The following is a 26,368-nucleotide window of genomic DNA, read 5'->3' as shown; positions in this document are numbered from 1 at the left end:
AGAACAATATATAAAAGCCATGAATTGATTGAAGCGATTAAAACATCACTTACATGGGTTCAAGAGAGGTTGGGAAGGCAGGCAGGCTTTAATATCTGACCTCTAAACACTGACTATCAGTGACACTACGTTACAACAATTTTATGTTTACGTCTTTATTGGGGATACCAACTACACCTACACATAATGGTGTCAGCATTTTACTCAGTAAATATAAAATGTAAAGGCAGACATAGACAGGTAGGAAGAAGGGTGGATGGAACAAACTGAGATTAAACAGAAAGAGGGGAAGGTGGAAGAGAGTAAGAATAAATATAGACAAATAGGTAAAAAGAGGATAAGAAACTTAACTGAAATCAAAGATAGGTAGAAGTGGAGAAGATGATTTCAGAGAGTATATGGAAGTTCAAGAGAGTAGAGGGAGGGAAGATGAACGCACGAGGGTAAGTTAAGTGAAGGTAATGTGATAAATGAATGAATGCAAATGAAGAGAAGGGTGACATGATGGGCAATGAAAGGGGTGGGAGGACATGAGAAGGCAAGGTAAGGCAGAGGGGAGGGAAGAACAGAGAAGGACAGGGAAACAAGGAAATGAAGGAGAGAAGAATCAACACTAAGATAGACTGAAAATGGCAAACAAAATAAAATACAAGAAGGGTATGCAAGCGGGGTCCAAAGGTGGAAACGGGGAGCAAGAAGAAAGGAAGATCAAGGCAAAAAATATAACCCCCCCAAATCGAAAGAATAGGAAAAATGAGACAGAGAAATAGGAAATTAAGAGGCCAGGGAGGAAGAAGACTGAGAGAAGGGAGGGTGAAGGTGAGGAAGAAAAAGACTATAAAATAAAAAGAAAGGCAGGTGAAGGAAGGTGTGAATAAAACGGAGAGAAGGCAGGGAAAAAGAAAGAAAGAGAAGATGAGCTGGCTAAGGGAAGTGAGGACATAGAGGAAGAAGCGACGATGCTGGAGAGGATGTGAACGAAGGAAAGAAATCAGAAGAATAATCTGAGGGAGAGAAAAGTTGACACATTCGAAGAAGAGGAAAGTGGGAAACAATATGAAATGAGGGAGAAATACGAAGATCCAGGGGGTGGAGAGAAAGGGAGGGAGGAAAAGAAGGGTGGAGAGAGAGGGAAGGCGACTTCACACACACACACACACACACACACACACACACACACACACACACACACACACACACACACACACACTAAAAGGAAGAAGGATAAGCGGTAAAATGAGAAAGAAACAAAAAGGTAATGGGAGAGTCAACGAGAATAAAGGAAATGTGGTGAAGGAAAAGAAGCAAATTATGAAGAGTAGGAATTTGAGAAAGACTTTTTTTTTTTTTTTAATAGAACAGAGGAAGGAAAAACAAATGAACAAAAAAATAATCAACACCAGATTACTGGTGTCCTCCATTCTTGACAAAATTGTAACAGTTGGACTTGAACAGCTGTAAGTTGAAGTTTTGGGGGAAACAACTCCGGGGTAAGCGAGTTCCAGAGAGACGCAGTTCGGGGAATAAAAAAATTCTGATAGGCAGAAGTTCTGCAATATGGCTGTGTGACATTCCAGTCATGAGCACTACCAGATGCCCGTGTAGTATAGGGGAAGGCATGGAGAGGTGGCACAATGGAAGCAACTTCATCTGAGTATTTGCCATAAAAGTATCTGTAAAATAATGCAAGGGAGGCAACATTCCTTCTTCCATGTAGGACGAGTAGTTTATTTGTAATAGCAGGGCTATTAATGATTCCAAAACCTATGTTCTGAATTTTGTCTAGTTGTTTTGGTGCAACCTCGCCACATCCATTCCACAAGGGTGAGCACTATTCTAGTTGAATGTGCACATGATTCTTATAAATTATAGCTAGCAGCTCGTCAGTGAAAAAGTTGCGGACTGTGTACAAAAATCCAAGTTTCTTTGAGGCGGTTTTAACAAGTGATCTGACATGAAAGGTCCAGCTGAGGACATTGTTAAATGAAACACTGAGAATTTCAATACTTCCAGATGTGGGAATATTAGTAGCAGTGAACGTCGCATTCAAATCTGGCAATATTTGTCAATTAGTAAATTGTATTTATTTGGTGCTACGAGCATTAAATGAGACAAGGTTATTTTGTCCCCATTCACTGATCTTAGATAAGTCTTAATTTATGGAGATGGCTGCACTGAATTGAATGTTAGAGATATTAAAGTTTGTGAACTGGCATTTGAGTGTGAATGAACTGTGAAGTGTTGAGTCATCTGCAAATGAATGGATATGATTGTGGGTGACAGATAAGAGATCATTAATATGAACCAGGAATAAGGTTGGTGCCAGAACTGATCCTTGTTGCACGCCAGCATTAACTGAGTGGAAATTGGGTGTACATCATCTACTTTTACTCTTACTTTTCTGTCACTGAGTTATGAGGAAAGCAGAGGAGCAAAAGACGTTCGTCCATTGCAAGGGAATTTGGATAGCAGGGAACGGTGCCAAACTCTGTCAGAAGCTTTAGATATATCAAGAGCCACTCCATGAGTTTCTCCATGTTGGTCAATTGATTGATGCCTTGTACGAGTGAGGAGATTGAGTATGTCAACGGTGCAGCATTCGTGGTGAAAGCTGTATTGTCTATCAATAATTATGTTGTTGGACTCAAGGTGTTTAACTATGTGCATATTAATGACAAATTCAAATTATTTACCAAAAGAAGACATGATAGCTATTGGTCTGTAAACAGAGGGGTCAGGAGAACTTCTTTTCTTTGGAACTGGGTGGATACTGGCTTATATCCATGAATTAGGGAATGAAGAAGTACGGATGCATAGTCAGAATAATTTAGCTGCACAGAAGCAAGTTCTGAGAAGCACTTTTTCAAAAGAATTGGAGGAATTCCATCTGGGCCTGGAGCTCTGTTGGTTGGTAAATTGTCTAGGATAGATTTTACGTCTCTAGTCTGTATTTTAAGTGAAACAATTTCCAGAGAGTCAAGTTCTATTACAGGGATGTTCTGGCTGAAATCGTCTAAGGTAGAATTTCTGGCAAATGTGCTGTTAAGGATATTCACTTTACCATGCGGGTCATTTGAAATATTACCATCTGAAGATTTTTGTGGGGGAGTGGGTGATGACTTGTTAAAGTTATTATTGAAAGGATTGGGAGTTGACCAGAATTTCTATTGTCACTAGGATTGTTAACCCCTTAACCGCGGGGCATCACTTTTGTGATGCTCGGGTGCAATGGATCATACCGCGGGGCGTCACTTTTGTAATTCTGTGTTATTTTGAATTATCCCGGGGTTTCAAGTGGTAGCTTGTATCATCTATCAGTACTGCCAATGTCCAACATTAGTCAGCACTCCAAATCTCATCTGTACTCCCATCCATTGTTGACATTTTAGCGATTTTCCCCCCTTCCTGACTCCCCCCCCTACCTCCCCTCCATTACCCTGTCCTCTCACCTCCCCGGCCGCGCTGCACTAAGCAAATCACCCTCGGATTTTTCCACTGATTTCATCCATTGAAATAAGCCCTATGCCCTATACTTATACAAAATAATATATATATAAAAAAAAATAAGGTAAGTGATAGTGGTATACACCAGGAATTGGCTAATTATCACCTGACAACACCTCACATGCATTCATTTGCTACATTACCACGGTAATTTCCCCTTTGAATTATGCCTTGTAATCTATTTCTGTAATAAAAATATATATCAGAAAGGAAGGGAGAAGCCTAAGTGACATTTACATTCACCTGGAACTACCTATTTCTTTATGTATTGCCGAGATTTTCTACCAATAATTTATTAGCATGTAAGTTAGCAGGTGTCATCCTCATTGTCACTGTCAACTCTTGCCTTCTCAGATAAGCCGCGGCATTTAGTTCCTTGTCCTCCGCTGTGGTCAAAACATGTCGCACTCGTGCCCCGCCATTTCTGCCGCTTCTGCGCCCATTGCAAAGGGCCCCGTGACCTCTACACCCAGAAAAACTCGTGACTCTGCAGTGGAACGTGAACTAGCGGAATTGTCAATGATGATGATGGATAGTGATTTTGACCCTTCGGGGGAATCGTGTGATGAGCCGGGTGAGGAAATCATGCCAGAAAGTACTAGTACGAGTGCTTCAGTGTCCAAAGTTATCCCTAGCTCCAAGGGAAAGGAGCCGTTAGTGCAGCAAGGGAAGGAATTTGTGAAGGGAGTGAAAAGGCGACGTGTTAGCCCCAGAACAATGGCCCCGCATGACCCAGCCCGCCATGAGTCCCGAGTTGATTCACCTCCCTATTCCCCAAGCCTCACTTCACTCATTTCTTCCTCTTCTTCTGCTGAATTATCTCCGGAGTCTTCGTCGTTGGAGTCACCACTAGCATCAACAGTGAAGGCAGGCCTTAGAGGAAGAGGTAAATCCCTGACCTGTAAAAGTAGAGTTGCTACTAGAGTAAGCGCTGCTAGTGCTGTACTGCAACTCAGGGTCAGTGCGAGTGACCTTGAACGTGGTAAACCTCCCTCACAGCCACCCACCACCCTCACCCATCCTACACCACCATGACAGGGAATCCTGGACGCCTTTGCGTGGATGGAAGGGTCCGATTTTGTCCCAGAACATTTAGATTTTGATGAGAGTTCCTCAGGAGTACAGCCTGCCTTCACTCTTGACGATGATGCTGAGTGTGTGGACTTCCTTTTGGCCTTCCTAGATGATGAAGTCATGCAGCACATATGTGATGAGACCAACAGGTATGAATCACAACGTGCTACAAGTGGTACAGGTGCAGCCAAGATGCAACAGTGGTCCATGCTGGGAGTGCAGGAGCTGTATGTGTTCTCCCTCATGCTTCTCATGCCACACTCAAAGAAGCATGAGTTGGAAGAATACTGGTCCATGGACCCCTTACAACCTTCACCCAACTTCAGTAAGTACATGGCCAGAGATCGCTTCCGGAACATCATGGGAAACCTGCACTTTGCCGACAACGATGTACCTTCCCAAACTGACCCACTCTGGAAGATCTGGGAGATTCTGAGCAGAATGAAGGATAAGTTTATGCCATTCTTCCACCCCTTTCAGAAGGTTGTCATTGACGAATCCTTGGTTTTGTTCAGAGGACGTCTTCGGTTTGTACAGTACAGTCCAAGAAAACGCCATCGCTTTGGAATCAAGTTCTTTGTACTGTGCGACTGTAAGACGGGGTACATCCTTGACTTCGTCATTTATTCAGCCAGCACTGTCGATCTGGATAAAACACACCCCCTTGGCTTCTCAGGCTGTGTAGTGAAAGTGCTCCTTGAAAAGTATTTCGGTGGGAATCATGTGCTGTATACAGACAACTATTATACAGCACCGAAACTTGCCAAATACCTTTCAGAGCACGGCATTGGCTCCTGCGGCACTGTCAAAAGTAATCGTGCCCACTTCCCTAAATTCCCAGAAGCAGGAACCTCGCAGCGAGGAGACGTGCACCTACGCAAATCTGAGAAGATGCTGGCAATACGTTGGCATGACAAAAGGGTCGTGCACATGCTCACCACCGTACATAAGGGGGAAATGACGGACAGTGGGAAGGTCGACCGTAGGACAGGCGAACCTGTGATGAAACATGATGCTGTGTTAGACTACAATATCAACATGCGGCTGGTGGACAAGTCCGACAGGATGATTGGTGAGATCGACTGCCTCAGGAAGATACTAGGTGGTACAGGAAAGTTTTTCTACATCTCATAGACATGACGATGCTGAACGCCTTCATCCTGTACAAGATGAAGGTCAAGCCACCCAAGTCCTTCTCCCTGAGGTTGTTCGCCAGGACTTGTGTTCAGCAGCTGCTGGAAAGATATGGTAGGGTGACAGCAGCAACTCCAAGGCGCCATCCAGTAACACTTCCCGACAGACTTGAGCAGAGGGCGTACATGGATCGGCACAGACTGGTGTTAATGCCTGCCACAGGCAAGAGGAAGGCTGCAATCCGCAGGTGCCAGGTGTGTGCACATACCACCTGATGCACACCTGAGCACAAACGCACCTCTTGGCAGTGTGCTGAGTGCCAGGTTCCCCTCTGTGTTACCTGCTTCTTTGATTACCACAGCCAGAAGCAGTTCTAAAAGTGCAAGTGGGAAAGGAAAGTAATGTGAAAATAATGTGTAAATAACATGTAAATAATGTGTAAATAACAAGTGAAAGCAATGGATGTTCAGTACATATGATTGAACAGTGTATTATAGTTTTATCTTACTGAAAGTGACAGTGAATAACATAGTGTAAGTAAAATAGAAGGGTAAATATTGAAAATACAATAGAAAATGTAAATAGTAATGTAAGTAATTAGTAATAGAAGAATATGAGTACAAATACTTGATGTTATAACAGTGAAAGTGAATCCGTGGCTCTCTACATATTTTACTGAATGAAAAATTGAATGACTTTAGTGACAATAAACTAACACTACTGAAGGAAACTTATGGATAAAAACTCAAGATATATATAAGTGTTATATAGTAATAGAAATATAAAGTGTGAGGCGTTTTATGAATAATAAATGACAGAGTACCAAGAGCGAACTAACGCAAGTGGGAAGGTCATACGCGCTCGTAATTTTTATTGCTTTCACAGTGTTTTTTTTTTTTGGAGTATGGATCCCAAACTACTTGATAATCATAGAGTAGTGTTTATAGTGTTAATATCTGGCTGTGGTAATCATATTACGGGTTGTCGGGAAGTGTAAAGTGGAGACTTCATTACCCAACTTCAGAGGTCTCCACAAGTCCTACGGTAATGGACGAAGGCTCAACAGACATTCCAGGAGAAAGCTGAAGGTATGTGCCATAAGCATATTTAATTTTAATATTCTAGGACTAATAACTGATTTTTGGCAAATATTTTTTGAGAGTCTGTCGGAGCCCGAATAACCCCGCGAGACACGCAAAACATTGGTAAACATGCCCGCGGTGAAAGGGTTAAGTAGTTTTCAGGCTTGGTTTTGAAGAAAGCTTGTTTTAGGGAGATTAATTATTGTTTTTTTCATGGTTTCTAGCAATTTTACATTGACAAAGTGATTCACATTTTTTTTTTCTTTCACCCCCACCACTCTAATTCTTATTAACCCGATTACATTGCCTGAGTAATTTTCTCAGACTTTTTATTTCAATATTAAGTTGATTTTTTGTCATCAGATCAAGTGTTCCTGAGCTCAAACTCCTCATCACCCTCGTCTTTTTGTAATTTATGCCTCTTAGGTGTATGTGAAGGTGGCAATAAGTCGCCAGCAACGTGGGAGGTAGACAGGCATGAATCCACCACTGCTGGGCTAAAAACGAAAACTGAATTACTTAATATGCGGGGTTTGGCAACTGCGATATGGCAGGGTTTGGCAACAGCTCTGATGGAGCAGAGGGAGACTCAACGTTTTCATGTTTACTCGTGCCACCAAAATCAAACATTTGGGGAAGTCCGATCTTTTAGTAAACTGTTGACTGGGTATGAAAAATTCCATACCATCTTGTATTCAGTCATTAATGTGGGACTGGGTAGAATTAATGTCACTGGAGAAGAAAGACTGTCATGGAATATCAGCAAGATCATTTCTAAGTCCATAACAGTCTGCCCTATCGACGTGCCATCTGGTCACCCTTGCAGGTTCAGGATGGGAAGGTTTGGGGGAGCCGACTAATGAGGCTTTGATGAGATAGTGGTCGCAGGATACAAGTGGTGACAGCATTCTTATCCTGCACTGGTCTAGATTATTTTCAGGAATATATTCAAGAAATCATGGGTGCTATGGTGAGGACTGTTTGGTATTCTGGTTGGTTGCTTTACCTGCTGTGTGAGATTAAATGATTCTGCAAACAGCTCGCACTCTAAACAAATATCGTCAGTTCTGGCAGAGTGCAATAACCGCTCTACATTATGTATGTCAAAATCATCCAAAATGGTAATTTCAGTGCCAAGGGTAAGGTTAAGGTGACTCAACTGAACTGTGCAGATATAGAGTCAAATACACTGGGTTCAGAAGAAGCACTGGGAGAGTGATGAACTACACAGATATATTTGGGAAATATTTAGATAATATAGTTAATACAGTGAGTATTCAGAATTAGTTGAAGCGAAGTTTAAAACAGTGTTAAATGCAAAATTCAGATTTGCTATAACAACAGGTGTCACCCTTGTTACTAAGTTTGTAACCAGAAAAACAAAATGGGAATATTCCTGTAGAGGGAGAGATCTGCGGTTCTGTGAGGAACAGGGCTAGAGGGGATACGGATTGTAGGAACATTTGAACTGAATTCAGATGGGTAATGAGACCACGGATATTGGTGAAGAACAAGGTTGCACCTGCACTTCTCCACTGACGAGTATGAACGAAATTTGCAACGGTTGCTGCTGGCACAGTCGCTTGATAGTGACCGGGAGGACCCTGTGCTGCCAGCCCTACCCTACTGATGGTGACAATTCAAGATACCACCTCGTTTGCTGATATCGATGCAGCGGCCATTGTTAAGAGGGAATGGAAATAGGTGTGGTTTCTTATGTACATGTAGTGTGGTATAGACAGTTGAAGGTAGAGGTATTAAGGGAATATGCTGGCCAACTCTCTGAGTAAATGACAGCACTGAAAATGTTCAACAAAAGGAAATGGTCAGATCATATCCTGAGGGCTGGTGAAACGGGAGCTCCAGCTCTCCCTGTCACCAGCTTGCCATCCACCTCGGGGGTACCGCCCTGTTCGACTGGTGTTAGTCTACTGCCTTGTGGCAAATATTGCTATAAAAGGAAGAAAGTAAGTGAAAGAGAGAAATGATATATTAGGAAAATGTGAAATGATCAGAGGAGAATATGTTAGGGAAATGGTTGTGTTGGTCAAGGATTAGAACAAGAAAGAGTGAAGAAAAAATGTAGAGAAACAGGGAGTGAGAGAAAAAAGTTGGCGGGTGGAGGAGGAGGTAGAAGAGAGAAAAAAAGACAGGGTGGGAAGGGAAAGGTTTCATTTCCTGTACTGTAAGTAGAAAACGGGAAGGTTGGTTAAACATGATTAATTTCAAAGCTGTGTGTGTGTGTGTGTGTGTGTGTGTGTGAGAGAGAGAGAGAGAGAGAGAGAGAGAGAGAGAGAGAGAGAGAGAGAGAGAGAGAGAATATACTAGACAAGGTAAAATAGGACACAGAATCAATGGAGAAGAAAAAAACGAATGGACGAAAGTTGTGCTACAGGAAGAAAAAATTGTGAGACAGTGAGAAAAAGTGAGACAGCAAGAGGAGAAAGAAAATGTCAGAGAGGGAGTGAGAGAGTGAGAAAATGTGAGATGAAAAGAGTAACGAAAGGGTGAAGACTGAGAATCGGTTTCTAAGACGTACAGATAAGCAAGAGAATGGCAAGACAGGGGGTGAGGGAGTGACTAAATATTAGGACAATATGTTGTGTACGAAAAACACTGTGAAATGAGAAAAAGAAAATGTGGGGGGTGAGACAAGTAAGACTAATGCAGTATGAGGGACGTGAGACAAGTAAGAATAATGAAGTATGTGGGACGTGAAACAAGAATAATGAAGTATGTGGGATGTGAAACAAGTAAGAATAATGAAGTATGTGGGATGTGAAACAAGTAAGAATAATGAAGTATGTGGGATGTGAAACAAGAATAATGAAGTATGTGGGATGTGAGACAAGTAAGAATAATGAAGTATGTGGGATGTGAAACAAGAATAATGAAGTATGTGGGATGTGAAACAAGTAAGAATAATGAAGTATGTGGGATGTGAAACAAGTAAGAATAATGAAGTATGTGGGACGTGAAACAAGTAAGAATAATGAGGTGTGTGGGACGTGAGACAAGAATAATGAAGCATGTGGGATGTGAGACAAGTAAGAATAATGAAGCATGTGGGATGTGAGACAAGTAAGAATAATGAAGTATGTGGGATGTGAGACAGGTAAGAATAATGAAGTATGTGGGATGTGAGACAGGTAAGAATAATGAAGTATGTGGGATGTGAGACAGGTAAGAATAATGAGGTATGTGGGATGTGAGACAGGTAAGAATAATGAAGTATGTAGGATGTGAGACAGATAAGAATAATGAGGTATGTAGGGTGAGACAGGTAAGAATAATGAAGTATGTGGGATGTGAGACAGGTAAGAATAATGAGGTATGTGGGATGTGAGACAGGTAAGAATAATGAAGTATGTGGGATGTGAGACAGGTAAGAATAATGAAATACTGTATGTGGGAAGTGAGACAGGTAAGAATAATGAAATAATTAGAAAATTTATGCAATGGGAACAAGAACTATGCAGCAGGGAGTGAGTTGGTAAGAAAAGAAAACATGTCATAGATGCAAAAATTATGACCTGAGGATGTGATACCTTTAGTATTTCTTTCTCTTACAAACTACTGGCCACATGCTTTCTTTCTCTCTCTCTCTCTCTCTCTCTCTCTCTCTCTCTCTCTCACACACACACACACACACACACACACACACACACTTTTCACTACTATCCAACCTTGGTGAACAAACCCTATACCTGATGTACGTTAATACAAAGCCCGGGTGATATTTACTCAAGTTTTGAAAAAAAATATATATATATACTGTATGTTGTAATAAAGATTTCTTGAATGAAAAAAAAATGAAAATATAACTGTTTTACTTTACATTCCTCCCAGAAATTGGTCCTTAAAAATAAAAACTTGTACTTTAGGGGTGATTTTAAAAAGGTAAAAAAAAGAAAAAAAAAAAGTTTATTTGACTATAGTATTGAACATTGACATCTAAGCCAGGGTTCATGTTGCAGCTGCACACTTGTGTGTTGGCCTATGTACACCCACTGTGACTCCACACATACAACTGGGAAGCCGATGAGTTTTGTTTCAAGACTACATTTTTTCCAGTCCTCTTACACTCCATTCACTGTGTCAAAGGACTCCAGCTCCCCACCCAGCTGTCACAAAAACATATGTAAAACTGATGGGGACACCTTTCTTTGTGTTATGATGGATTGTAGGGTCAGGTGGAATCCTTTGTCACAGGCACCCAGTCTCACTGTCTCTCATGCTACCGCGTCACTGCGACCGTTCTCTCTCTCTCTCTCTCTCTCTCTCTCTCTCTCTCTCTCTCTAATTAAATAAATAAATAAATAAATAAAATTATTTAAAAGTGCATTCATTAGGTTATGATTTGAATTATGTAGCTGAATCCTCAGCCTCTCGATTTCCATTATAATCTACTTTCTGTCTATCCTCTGAAATGTCCCTCAGACATTTTAAATCTTGGAAGGTATTACTTTTCTCTTTTCTCCTGTACGACAAAAGCCGGAGGGTTTGGACGGTGCGGAAGAGTCTTACACTGTGCCATCGTTTTCTCCTACTTCTGTAACTTGAGTCCTATTAATGTGTTAAGGCCCGACCGTCTCGTAGGGACCGTAAGGTCTGTGTGGTCTGTGTATCTATGTAACCCTGTGAAACTGATATCCTCTTGTTCGTACCTCTTCGTCTTCCTGTAAGTTTCTCTCTTCATCTTAACCTGGCTGATATCTCCTCGCCCTTCCCCACGTTACCGCTTTTGCCCTCTTTTATCCTCTCCAAAATCACAAGCACTACCACCAACATCATCAACAATGTTTTCATCAACTTTCATTATTTCTTTCTTCTTTTTCCCTAACTTTACTCTCCGTCTCTTAAAGGTTTTTTGTTCTCCTCTCCGACAGTTACCCCTCTTTCCCCCATCCTCTTTCTATTTACCTCCAAAACCCCCACCCCCCACCTGCCACGACATATCAATTTTTCCTTCGTTCCTTCTACCCCACAACCTGACCTCTCTCTCTCTCTCTCTCTCTCTCTCTCTCTCTCTCTCTCTCTCTCTCTCTCTCCACACACACACACACACATTAACAAATCTCTTTGCCCTTCCCTGCTCATCCTGTTTGTATATATCCATCCCTTCTTCCTCTCACCGAACCTTCATGCTATCATTTCCGTTTTCGATATACTGTACAATCTCTCCATTTGTTTTTTTTCTCTTTGCCCCACTTTCTCGTTCAGTCACTCACACAATTTCTTTTTCAAGGTCATATCAAAAGGTCAAGTAAAGTTCAGACATTTTCTTAGTGTCAGCCTGGTCATTCTCCTCAGGTGCCAAAACGAGATAAAAAGGCCTGGGGCTCACATAGTTTTCTTTCTGGTATGTCCTCACATTTTTGTTCTGTAAGGAAAAATACTTCCAGCCTAAAAGGGTACAATGAGAGAGAGAGAGAGAGAGAGAGAGAGAGAGAGAGAGAGAAAAGGATGACAACTTGGTCAGTATGTACTTGTACTATACTAACAGTTCTGGCAGGATTCATAATACATGTGGTAATGGTATCTGTTGTTCTGTATTAGTAGTTTAAGCTGACCACAGACACCATCACCAGTAGTCCCAAGGTGGATGGAAATCTGACGACAAGGGAGAGCTGGAGCTCCTTTTTCATCAGCCCTCGGGACTAGTTCCTGACCATCCCCATTTGCTGAACTTTTTCAGTGTTTTAATAACACAGAGAGTAGGCAGACATGCACTCCAGTACAAGAGTCTCTAACTGTCAACACCAAACTACTTGCACACTACGCACTACACTTCCTTTTCAAAATTTACAAAAAAATAAAATAAAAATAAAAATAAAATGTCATCTAAAAACCAAGCCTCGGAGTCCCCGGTGGGGAGGGGGACCATAAATGCCCCCACCTTCCACCCCTTTCCCCATAACGACTCAACGAGCTGCCTGGAACCACAGTCTGACTCACTTCTTCATTTCTGCAACATTTGCGGCCTTTCCTCTAACTTTCTCTCTGTTGAACACCACCTCTCCTCTTCTAAACCTCACGTTCTCATCTTAACTGAGACTCAGCTGTTTGAGGCAACAGCTAGCAAACCCTTTACTGTATCCTCCTACTTCCTCTATACTCATTTCAAAGCCAAAGGTGGGTGTTGTGTATATGTACGCAACGACTTATCTCTCAAGTTCCTGAACTTGATTATTCTTCATACTCTGCTCTATGGCTTCGGCTTTCCTGCCAGTCTCTGACAAAATATGTCTGTGCTGTTTACTTATTCCCTAATTCTATTGACTATGAAAAATTCTTCGATTATCTTACTTCTATAATGGAATGCATTCTCTCCATTTCTCCTTTCTCTGAACTCTCCATTCTAGGATATTTCAGTGTTTACCATCACTTTTGGCTCTCCTCTGCTTTCACTGATCCGCCTGGTGAACAAGCCAACATCTTTTCTATTCTTAATGACCTAGAGCAACTTGTACAGCACCCTTCCCGTATCCCTGACCGCCTTGCAGAGAGTTCCAGCATACTTGACCTCTTCCATACAAGTAATCCTTCTGCTGACACAGTTAATATTTCCTATCTATTGGGCTCCTCCAATTACAACCTTAATACCTTAACCTGTCCTATCGATCCAATATGGCCTGTGGACCCTCCAAAACAACGTCTGTTGTGACATTCTGGATCTGCTGATTGGAGGCCCGCAGGCAGTGCTTCTTTGATCTTCTCTGGAATGATTATTGTTTCCATGGCCTGGATCCATCTGAGTGTGCCATGCACATTACGGAGGTTATTCTCTCGGGCATGGAAGCATACATTCCATTCTCGTATCCTTTGACTAATGCAAAAACGCCTCGGTTTAGTCACACTTGTTCTAATGCTGTCCACAACAAGGAGAAGGCCTACAAAAGGTACTGGAGCCAATCCACCAATGGATCACATGTTTTTTATCCTTCTGCCCGGAATCATGCTAAGTCTGTTCTTCACTTTGCTACAAATAATTTCATCCGTACAAAAAGCTCTCAACTCTCCAACTCAGATTCTTCCCTCTCCATCTAGCACCTTGCCAAGAACCTTTCTAACAACTTTACTTCATCATCCTTCCCTCCTCTTGTCTCCACTGATGGCTCTGTAGCTACTTTTTCTACTGATGAAGCAGACCTCTTTGCTCAGACTTTCTCCTCCAAATCCACCTCAGACGATTCCGGTGCTGTTGCTTCATCACTTCCCCCCTCTGACTTCCTCATGGCTGACATTAAAATCGCCTCAACTGATGTATTTTCTGCCATTACTGGCCTCAATATTAACAAGGTATATGGACCTGATGAGGTCCCTCCTGTTGTCTTTGAGAACTGTGATTCTGTGCTTACACCCTGCCTATGTAAACTCTTTTGCCTTTGTCTGTCAACTAGTACCTTTCCCTCTTGCTGGAATTTGCTCTCATTCAACCAGTCCCAAGTAAGGGTGACCATTCCCAACCCTCTATCACCCAACTGCTTTAACATGCTGTGTCGCAAAAGTTTTCGTGTCTATTTTTAGCAGGAATATTTTAAAGCATCTTTCCGATCACGAACTTCTTTCTGATTATCAGTATGGGTTCTGTCAGGGTCGCTTCACTGGCGATCTTCTCATCTACCTTTCAGACTCCTGTTCATCCTCCTTTTGGGACTTTGGCAAAAGCTTTGCTATTGCACTTGACATCTGAAAGGCTTTTGATTGAGTCAGGCATAAATCTTTAATTTCCAAATTGTCTTCTTACGGTTCCTGTCCTTCTATCTGTGCCATCATCTTCAACTTCCTTTCTGGTCGTTCTATAGCTACTGTTGTAGACGGCCACCATTCTTCTAGATCAATCAACAGCGGTGTTCCTCAGGGCTCTGTCCGATCACCAGATCTCTTCAGTTTATTCATCAATGACCTTCTAAGCTGAACATCTAACCCTGTCTACTCATAGGCTGATGATTCCACCCTTCACCTTTCCATTCGGTTCCTGGAACGCCCATCTCAACAGTTACTTCAACAAACAAGAGATGAGGCTATGGCACACTTAATGTCTGACTTGGCTCATATCTCTGAGTGAGGTAAAAGTAATCTTGTTGTTTTTACTTCATCAACAACTCAGTTCTTACACCTATCATCTCGAGAAAATCTTCCACAGGAGTACCCACTAATGTTTAAAAATATCCAGCTCAATCCTTCATCACCCTTAAACATACTTGGGGTTTCATTCACTCAGGACTTATCTTGGAAAGATCATACTTCATCTCTTGTGAAATCTGCTGCTAAGAGATAAGGTGTGGTAAGCCAACTTCATACCTGGTTTACCCCTGCACAGTTGTTGACTCTATACATGGGTTTTATTCGCCCCTGTGTAGAGTACAACTCTCATATATGGGGAGGCTTCCCACATACAGCTTTTCTCAAAAGGGTGGAGTCAGAGGCTTTTCGTCTCATTTACTCTCCTCCTCCTCATACTGGCTCGGCTCCCTTCAACCTCTGTCTCTTCGTCGCACTTTTGCATCTCTATCTCTTCTATTGCTACTTCAGTAGTCACTGCTCCTCTGAACTGTCTGCTTGGATCCCTCCACCTCTATGGCTGGCATGTAGCATTCGTCTAGCAACAAACTGTCATCCCTTTACTGTCCAACTTTCTAATGCAAGAGGTAACCATTACTCCCAGTCCTTGATTTATGGAACAGGTCAACTCTGGAGCTGTCTCCCTCTATTTGTATTTCCTACTTCCTGTGATCTCCAGTCTTTCACACGCAGTGTGTCCTGGCATCTCGAAATGAACGGATCTTGAAAATGGCTCTCTTTTGTATTCTTTTCACTTTTTTCTTGGAAGGAACGGTTTGTGGGCTTCTGGCCTTTGGTTCCTTCTTCCTTGCATTAAAAAAATTATGATAATTGTAGTTATTATTATTATTATTATTATTATTATTATTATTATTATTATTATTTTACCAATAAATCCAAGTTGTGTATGTGTGTGTCTGTGCATTTGTTCGTTTCTTTCACGATAATGGAAATAGACATCAACCTATTTCATTTAACATTAAGTCGAGCAAGTCCTGAGAGTTTGCTATTTACAAACAACCATTTTGGCGATCGTGAGCGACAAGAGGACGCGAAATTGACGGAAATCGCGTCACGCGAAAATGTCTGACTGTCTATTTGATCGTTTATTTCACGGGAATGGTAATAGATATTGACCTAATTCTTTTTGTATTAGGCCAAGTTAAGGCCAAGCAAAAATATTTTCTATCATGTGCGACGGCGCGATGTTGTCGGGAATAGCGACATGCGAAAAAGAATGCAAAAACTATTTTTTCGACTTTCTAGTGGGAAGTAGTCACTGTCGGCTCAATAACATTATAGATACAAGGAAAATGGTATTTGTAAACAGTGTGTGATGGAAAGACAATTAGTTACTCCAGCAAATTTTTGCTGGCAAACACTAGTAATAACAATAAGAGTGGTAACAACAACAACAATAAAAAAAAATTTAATAATAATGATGATGATAATAATAATAATAATAATAATAAAAATTATAATAATAATTCCAATAATAATAACAACAATAATAAAAATAAAACAAATAATTATTGATGATAATGATGATTATGATCACGTGATTTGATGATGAATGGACGATAAAGCACTATGTGATTAATGAATGGATAATAATGATATCGACCAACTTTATACAGCGATAATGTCTTGACACACTGATCTTATCAAAATAATAAATAACATTAACATAATATCATGCAATCAGTGTTTTTACACTCCTGTAAACACACACACACACACACACACACACACACACACACACACACACACACACAGGACCATCACCTTAATGTCTTAGTTTGAATGACATTACCAGTGTGACTGAGCTGGCCAAGACGTAGTGTCTCTCTCTCTCCCTCTCTCTCTCTCTCTCTCTCTCTCTCTCTCTCTCTCTCTCTCTCTCTCTCTCTCTCAGCTGCTGCACCATTTGTCAGACTTTGACGGGGACTCTCAGGCTGCATTAAGTACACACACACACACACACACACACACACACACACACACACACACACACACATACACACACACACACACACACACACACACACACACACACACACACACACACACACACACACACACACACACACACACGAGCACACACACACACACACACACACACACACACACACACACACACACACACCACTGGGCACAGTATATCTTTGTCACTGTCTGTCTGTCTCTGTCTGTCTGTCTGTCTGTCTGTCTCTCTCTCTCTCTCTCTCTCTCTCTCTCTCAACTGCTATCACAACACTCAGAATAAGTATTTTCCCCAAGCTAACAATTACACCAGGAATATAGGTCAGGAGGAAATAACTGCATAACTGCAAATTAATATGTTCAGAAAAGAGAGGCTGATATAAGACAGACAACAAGACGTGTACATTACAACACGAGAATTACCGCGTACAAAACGAGAACATGACATAAGACAAAATACATTGATACACTATAATATGCACAAAAGACAGACTTCATAGACGCCTTACTCTTGCAGTCATGGTAACAATACTGCATCAAGGCCAGATTAACGATGACCCGGCAATATTAAGGAAGGAGGTTAACGACAGAGACCCACACAGCGCCCCGTTTAACGAGGTCACACAGTGTAATAAATTCTTACACACAGTGTAATCAACTTCTCATTAGTTGCTTTATTTTCTCTCTTTCGGGTTCCTTTGATGATAGCAGTCAATGATTCTGACAACATTTAGCTTTAGACAAAGTTCGGTCCTTTTACTGCCTCAAATACCGTGGTTCTTTTATATGTTTTCTGGTCTCAAACTTTCACATAACTACCCTCTGCTTTTCTGACACACACACACACACACACACACACACACACACACACACACACACACACACACACACACACACACACACACATTCAAAATCTTTTATCCTACTCCTCTTTTCTTTCAGCTGTTCAATGTTTTATACAACTAGTACTTCCTTGGAATAAAATAGCTAATGATAATTTTCGTGAGGCAGACCGTCTTCATGATTCTTTGTTCTTTGCTTCTGAATTTGCTTGAACTAAGATCGTTGTTCCACTTTTCCATGCTCTCATTTTGAAATTCACTTCACGGTAATGATGCAGCATTTTCTTCCCACCATCAAACATATTGTGGTTTGCATTTTCTTTATAATCCTTTTATGTCATGTCTCAGAATTTACACATTAAATTCAAGAAACTTGTGATCTAGTGGCCAACAAATCAGAAGACCTTAATTCGTCACGGTTTCATTTAGATGTAGTGCCATCCCAGGCTAAATATATCACCCCATATCACTATGTCATTTTGGGAAGTAGGTGATTTGCAGTCATGCAGAGGTTTAGTTAATGCATCAGAGGAAAATTCTGGTGAACTAAGTTGTGGTAATGGCACTACATGGTGCTACACAGCTGTACCCTCACACCATCTCGATGGAAACAGTCAGACAGACAGATAGAGAGACAAACAGATAGATGCAGTTAGAGAGAATGGCACATAGATACCGAGATAAAAATAGACAGAGTAACAGGAACAGAGTGATAAATAAACAGCTTCAGTCCAAATAAACTCTACCTGAAATGCAATTAGTGTGCGTGAAGATGTAGTAGCAGAAGGGGCACCAGCACCTGACCCTAGCAACTCTCTTTCATCACTAACAATACTATATTACATTACATTTATCAGCTAGTTATATTTGCAGGAAAGTAGCTTTGCACAGTGTACTACAAGAGAGCTAACTGAAGGTGTTGGCGAACTGGAAACATGGGAAAATAAAGGATTATAATATTCAGTTTATAATTTCCTCGAATCACTACACAGAATATTCATAGAAACAATAAAAGTTCCAGTTGAAGTGAAAACAAAAAAAGAGAGGACGCCGTAATATTTGGAGTTGTAGACTTGTCGCGCGTCCTAACTGATGCCATTTGGATCAATCCGGACTTAAAAATAGTACTGGCAAAATGTAAGAATGCTTTTAGGGTATATAGACTAAACAATGAAGCATCATTAAAACAATGGCAAATATAAAATGTGAAGAGCTGATGACTAAATTGTTTCCAAACTCATACCAGCTACCACCATCGGTCATTATCAGAGTATCCTAAAAAACTACTGAAAAATAGTTGGGACAAAAAATTGCGACTTAAACTTTTACTTTTTACTTTGAAATCCAAAATGGCTTTTACTAGAGGGTGTAGTGTAGTGTAGCGGTGTTTGACCCAACCTTGCCAATTATTAGAGAGTGCAGTGTTGTGGTACTTGACCCAGTCCTAACAATTATATTAGCAGATGTAGTGTAGTGGTACTTGACCCAGCCCTATTAATTAATGGTGGATATAGTGTAGTGGTACTTGACCAGCCTTATTAATTACTGGTGGATGTAGTGTAGTGGTACTTGACCCAGCCACACCAGTTACTGCTTTCAGTCAAGTTCATCACGCCAAACGTAAAATTAACGTTACGGGGATTTTGTCATGCTGCAGATTTCACGGTGTAACTTAAAGCATGACAGACATTCTGATAATAAATCTGTTTTTTATAGAGAGAGAAAGGCGTTCTACTCTTCTTGACATTACTCTTTATGAGGTAATTCCTAAATGTCATTGTCATCTAAAACCTGATGCTGTCATATAGCTATATAGGTTGACATTTATATATAATATATACAGGCTGTATTCCTAAACATATTATATCCTTTTACTTGGTGCTGTTATGATCAAGAGCAAAATATAAATCTTAAAAATAACATAAAATACACACACACACACACACACACACACACACACACACACACACACACACACACACACACACACACACACAGAATTGCTAAAAAAATATATGTAAGGTTTACCCACTTTAAAAAATAATACAGGCAAATTTATATTCAGCAGTAATGAACTGTCTCGTCTGAGACTCTGACTAAATATTTCTGTGTTGTTTACTTATCTCATAATTATACTGCCTATGAAAAATCTTCGACTATCTAACTTTTAAGATGGAACACATCCTCTCAATTTTTCTTTTCTTTAAAGTATCCATTCTAGCTTATTTCAATGCTCACCACCACCTTTGGCTCTCCTTCCCTTTCACTGATCAACCAGTGAACAGGCCTACATTTTTTCTATCCTTAATGACCTACAGCAGCTTTCACAGCACTCAACCTGCATCCCTGACTACTTTCGACAGAGTTCCAACATACTTGAACTCTTCCTTACAACTCATCTTTCTCCTTAAGGCCCTCTCCCACTTCGGCGTAAATAGGCACGATGAAGCCACGATGAAAATCGTGGCCGAAGTCGGTGATGTGTCGACGATTCTGACGAAGAATCGTGGTGTCGGCGTAATACCGGCGACACCAGTACAACAAAACGCCGAAACCTCGGCGGAGTATACGATATAACTGGCGACTAGTAGCCGACATATCGCCGATATGTCGGCGTAATGCACAAGCATTATTCTAAATTCAAATTTTAACGTTTTTTTTAATGGCGAGTCAACGGCGATAAAGGTACATCGGCGGCGTGCTGTCGACGATGTATCGTCGATGTGTCGGCGAATGCATCGCACGCACCTGGTAGACAAAACGCTGAGGCCATCGCAGGTGCCTTGCCGTCATCGGCGTATTTAAGGCGATTAATCGACGGTTCATCCGCGAAATGTCGGCGATATATCACCGACATTCATAAGATGAAATATTACTGTCACACAACCGGTACGTATCGTACGGTTTACGTAGGCTATGTCGTATTAACCTCACCGATGCATCGCCGATACATTGCCGACGCTTCGCCGTATGACCGTATGACATCTCAACGGTTTTTTTCACCGCCGACGCCTCGCCAATGTCGGCGATCATACGCAGTTTATACACCGGGTAATCGCTGACGTCGCCGAGGCGTCGCCTTGTTGTCAATGACTAATCTGTGAAATTTTACAAAATCGTGGAAGGCCACGACGTTTACATGCAGCATGAAAACGTCGTGGCCCCCCACGACAAATTTCCACCTCGTGCGACGTATCGGCGCCATGCCACGAAAGGACAAGATTTTGATCACGAATACCCATGATTAGGGATTTTTGACACATCGTGACTTTATCTTCCACACTTTCGCCGAAGTGGGAGAGAGCCTTTATGCTGTTAATCTTTTCTCTCCATTGGTCTCCTCTGATCACAACCTTATCACTTTAACCTGTCCTATCTCTCCAGTAAAGCCAGTGAACCCTCCCAAGATGCGGCGCCTATTGCACTAGAGCTGCTGATTGGGAGGCCCTCCAAACTGCCCTCATACGGTTTATATCCTTCTATCTGTGCATTCAATATAGCTTCCATTTTGGTCGATCTATAGCTGCTGTTGTAGACGCCCACCGTTCTTCTCCTAGATCTATCAATAGTGGTGTTTCTCAGGGCTCTGTCCTATCACCAATTCGATTCCTTTTATTCATCAATGACCTTCACTCATACTCTGACAATGACCTTCACTCATACTCATACTCTGACAATGACCTTCACTCATACTCTGATGATTTCACCCTTCACCTTTCCATTCGGTCCTCCCAACGTCCATCTCATCAATTACTTTAAGAAACAAAGGATGAGGCTATGGCACATCTAATGTCTGAGTTGGCTCCAATCTGTGACTGGGGTAAAAGCAGGCTAACCTCGTTGTTTTTAATGCATCAAAGACAAAATCTTCCACAGGAGTACTCATTAATGTTTAATGATATCCATCTCAATCCTGCGTCATCCTTGAACATAGTTGGGATTTAATTCTCTCGGAATTTATCTTGGAAAGATATTACATCTCTTGTAAAATCTGCTTCCAAGAGAATAGGTGTGCTAAGCTGACTTCTTACCTTCTTTACCCCTGCGCAGTTGTTGACTTCATACACAGGTTTTATTCACCCCTGCATAGAGAACAACTCTCACGTGTGGGGAGGCTCCCTACATACAGCTCTTCTCAATAGGAGTCAAAAGCGTTTCATCTCATTAACTCTCCTCCTCTTCCTTGCTCCCTTCAACCTCTGTCTTATCGCTGCACTGTTGCCTCTTTATCTCTTTTCTGTCACTACTTCAATGGTCACTGCTCCTCTGAACTGTCTGCTTGCATCCTCCCACCTCTTCGAGGGACGCAGCACCCGTCTAGCAACAAACTCTCGTCCCTTTTCTGTCCGAATTTCTAATTCAAGAGTTAACCGTTATTTCTTGTACTTCATTTATGCAACAGGTCAACTCTGGAACTGTATCCTTCTATCTGTATTTCATATTTCCTGTGATTTCCAGTCTTTCAAACGCAATGTGTCCAGGCATCTCGAAATGAACGGATCTTGAGTGTGGCCCTTTTTTGTATCGTTTTTGTTTTGTTCTTGAAAGGAACGGTTTGCGGCTACAGGCCTTTGGTTCCTTCTTCCTGGCATAATTTTTTTTTTTCCCCTGGAATGATTATTGCTTCCATGGCCGAGAGCCATTTGAGAGTGCCTTGTGCACAGTGGAGGTTATTCTGTCAAGTATAGAATCATTCATTCCTTTCTCTTATCATGTGACTAATGCAAAAAAAAAAAAAAGGGTTAAATCATGCGTATTCGAATGCTGTCCTCAACAAGAAGGCCTACAAATGGTTCCAGAGTCAACCCATCACTTAATATTAATATCTTTTATGTTTCTTTCTGGAAACGTGCTAAGTCTGTTCTTCACTCTGCTAAAAAAAAAAAAAATTTATTTGTACTCAATTCTCTGTACTGTCTAATTGAAATTCGTCCCACTCCCTCTAGCACCTTGCCAAAAACCTTTGTAACAATTATACCTCATCATCCTTCCCTCTTTTTTTCGACCCTGATGACCTTGTAACTGTTTATTTTACTTATTCAGCAGAACTTTTCGCTCAGATTTTTTCCCCAGGTTTTACCGCAGATGATTCCGCTGCTGTTCCTTCATCACTTCCCTCCTCTGATTTCCTCATGGCTGACATTAAAATTTCTTCAACTGATGTGCTTTCCGCCATCACTAGCCTCAATATTAACAAGGCATATGGGCCTGATGGGGTCCCACCTGTTGTCCTCAAGAACTGTGTTTCTGTGCTTACACCCTACCTAAGCAAACTCTTTTGCCTCTGTCAACTTGTACCTTTCCTTCTTGCTGGATGTGTGCTCTCATGCAGCCTGTCCCAGAAGAGTGACCATCCCCAGCCCTTCAATTATCGACCAATTGCTTTAACATTCTATATTTCAAAAGTTTTCAAAATCTATTCTTAAAAAAAAATAATTAAAGGATCTTTTCTATCATAACCTTCTTTCCAGTCATTAGTATGGGTTCTGCCAGAGACACTCCACTGGCGATCTTCTCAACTATATTTCAAACTCCTGGTCATCCCCATTTCAGGACTTTGGCGAAAGCTTTGCTATTGCACTTGACATCTCAGTGGCTTTCGGTTGAGTCTGGCATAAATTTTTAATTTCCAAACTAACCTCCTACAGCTCCTATCCTTCTATCTGTGCCTTCATCTCTAGCTTTCTTTCTGGTCATTCTATAGCACATGTTGTAGACGGCCACCATTCTTCTCCTAGAGCTGTCAATAATGACGTTTCTCAGAGGTCTGTCCTATCACTAACTCTCTTCCTTCTATTTATCAATGACTTTCTAAGCTGTACGTCTAACCCTTTCCACTCACACCCTAATGACTCCACCCTTCACCTTTCAGTTTGCTCCCCACAGCATCCATGTCAGTAGTTTCTTCAACAAAGAAGGGATGAAGCTATGGCAACCCAATGTCTGACTTGGCACATGTCTCTGACTGGGGTAAAAGTAATCTTGTTATTTTTAATGCTTTAAAAATGCAGTTCTTACGTTTTTTAACCCGTCAAAATCTTTTGCAGGAGTATCTTCTAATTTTGAACAATATCCAACTCAGTCCTGCATAATCTTTAAACATACTTGAGGTTTCATTCTCTCGGGATTTGTCTTGGAAAGATTACCTCTCTTATAACATCTGCTTCCAAGAGATTAGGTGTGCTAAACCGAGATCATGTCGTCTTTACCTCATTACAGTTGTTGCCTTTATACGCGGGTTTTATTCGCCAGTGTGTAGAGTACAACCCTTATATTTGGGGATGCTCCCAGATACAGCTCTTCTCAACTAGGTGGAGTAAAAGGCTTTTCGTCTCATAAACTCCCCTCCTATTACTAGTTCCCATCAACCTCTGTCTCTTCACTGCACTGTTGCATGCTCATCTCTTTCCTATCGCCGCTTCAATGGTCACTGCACTTCTGAACTGTCTGTTTGCATCCCTCCACCACTACGGCAGACACATAGCACCCGTCTAGCAACAAACCCTCATTTTTTTTTCTGCCCAACTCTCTAATGGAAGTTTTAACTGTTACTCCCAGTCCTTCATGTAAGCAACACTTCAACTCTGGAACTGTCTCCCTCTGTCTGTATTTCCCACAGCCTATGGCCTCCATTCTTTCAGATACAATTGTCCAGGCATCTTAAAATGAAACGATCTTGCATTTGGCTCTGTGTCATACTGCTTTTGTTGTTTTCTTGGGGAGTTGGAGGGAACAATCTTAAGGTCTTCTGGCCTTTGGTTCCTTCTTCCTGGCATAAAAATAGAAAATGAATAACCTCACTGGTTCACTGAAAAAAACGCTCTCTGGTGAAACTGTTCGCTGCCAGAAGCATTCGCTGGGAGAAGCATTGGCGATGACAAAGGTTCGCAAATGAGGGGGACGTGAAGGAGCTGCGAAAGTAAGAGGACACTTGTGACGTGAGATATGAGACAGTAAGGGAGAAGTGGGAGGGAGAGGGAGATTTACACAGAGCAGTGAGGTCAAGGGAGCCTGGAAGAGAGTGAGAAAAGGAAGAGGGAGACTGCAGGGTAGGGAGAGACGAAATGCGTCTCTCTCTCTCTCTCTCTCTCTCTCTCTCTCTCTCTCCACTTATTTCACCATATCATTATATCATTTTTAGTTGTAACTATTTTGCCACAAGTAATGAAAGAGCGAATTATTATTATTATCTCCGTTATCTTCATAATCTTGACTCTCTCTCTCTCTCTCTCTCTCTCTCTCTCTCTCTCTCTCTCTCTCTCTTTGTAAGTAAATATCGCACAAATCTAGTTCCGGTCGCCTGGAAATTCTGTCACAGGCACAAACACACCTAAACTGTAAAGCCGATATGTTTCTTTTTCAACCATAAAATTTCTCATATTCCACTGAGTGGAAAAGAACACGAACCCATGACCAGTTTCTGATGTACAGTTTGTGTAACAAGAGACTGGAATGAAAAAAGTGTTACGATACCTTTTTACTGTGCCTTTCTCTCTCTCTCTCTCTCTCTCTCTCTCTCTCTCTCTCTCTCTCTCTCTCTCTCTCTCTTCAGCACTGAAAAAGAAATAATTTTCTGTAAAAAGAAAACAGAGAAAGAAATGTAAATTACCGAAGAGAAAGAAAGGAAAGGGAAATAGATTACTGTAAAATGAAGGCAGGATAGACAATCCAAGTCATTATATAAGACTTGATTCACACCAGCTGGTGGCCATTTGTCAAGTAGATGGATCTTCGTCTCATAGCTCACACACCCTCTGTATTATACATAATTACACTTCGCACGTATTAATATTAACTCAAACCACACTTCACGTTACCCCTATTTCACACTACATTCCTCACACTCACACACCCTCGGCAGTATAAATAATCACATCTCTCGCATCTGTATACTAGCTCACACTACACTTCACATAATCCCTATCTCACACTTCATTCCTCACACTTCAGACAGACTACATTCTACGTCCCCACAGCAGCTCTCTTCACACAATCCCACGCTTCCTCAAACCTTTCATTTCATTTCCACTTTCCCTTACACGTCACACCTCCTTCATCTCACACATACCTCATAACCAACTCTCCTTCACAAAATCAATCAGCCTATCAAAACAGCATCTCTCTCTATATTCTCACAGTAGCACCACACATACAGTCTGTACCTTACACCTCCTTACAACCTACACTTCAGATAATCTCTCCTCCTCCTATTTATCCACAGACGTCACTCCTCCATACACTATCATTCTTTACTAATTATAGTAATCATGCCTCATACTTAATTCCTCACCGTTCATAACACTAAGTTGGTCTACATTCCCTCCACTGGTCATTTTTCTCACACTTCACATCACCTCACTCGTCACAACACCTTGTTTTACGCAATTTGTTTTTAATTTCCTTTCTCTCTCTTCTGGACCCACCCATCCATTCCCCCACTTCACTTCTGCCTCGTTCTTTTCCATTCTATATCTTCTTTCCTTCTTTCTTCCCTTCCTCTTCTTCCATTTCCCATCTTCCTTTCTCTTAAACCACTTTTGTTCTCCTTCCCTTCTTCCTCTCTCTTCCACAACGATCTCTGCTTAAAAAAAAAAAAAAAAAAAAAAAAAGCTTATGATCCGTAATTAAAGTATACAAGTTTGCTCAACACTTCATGGTATACGCAAATCACTTGTTAAAATG

This window comes from Coenobita brevimanus, chromosome 17, assembly GCF_032717465.1.
Source record: "Coenobita brevimanus isolate Jiangsu-jjx chromosome 17, ASM3271746v2, whole genome shotgun sequence".
In the NCBI taxonomy this organism is placed as follows: domain Eukaryota; kingdom Metazoa; phylum Arthropoda; class Malacostraca; order Decapoda; family Coenobitidae; genus Coenobita; species Coenobita brevimanus.
Note: the sequence above shows the minus strand (reverse complement) of the source record.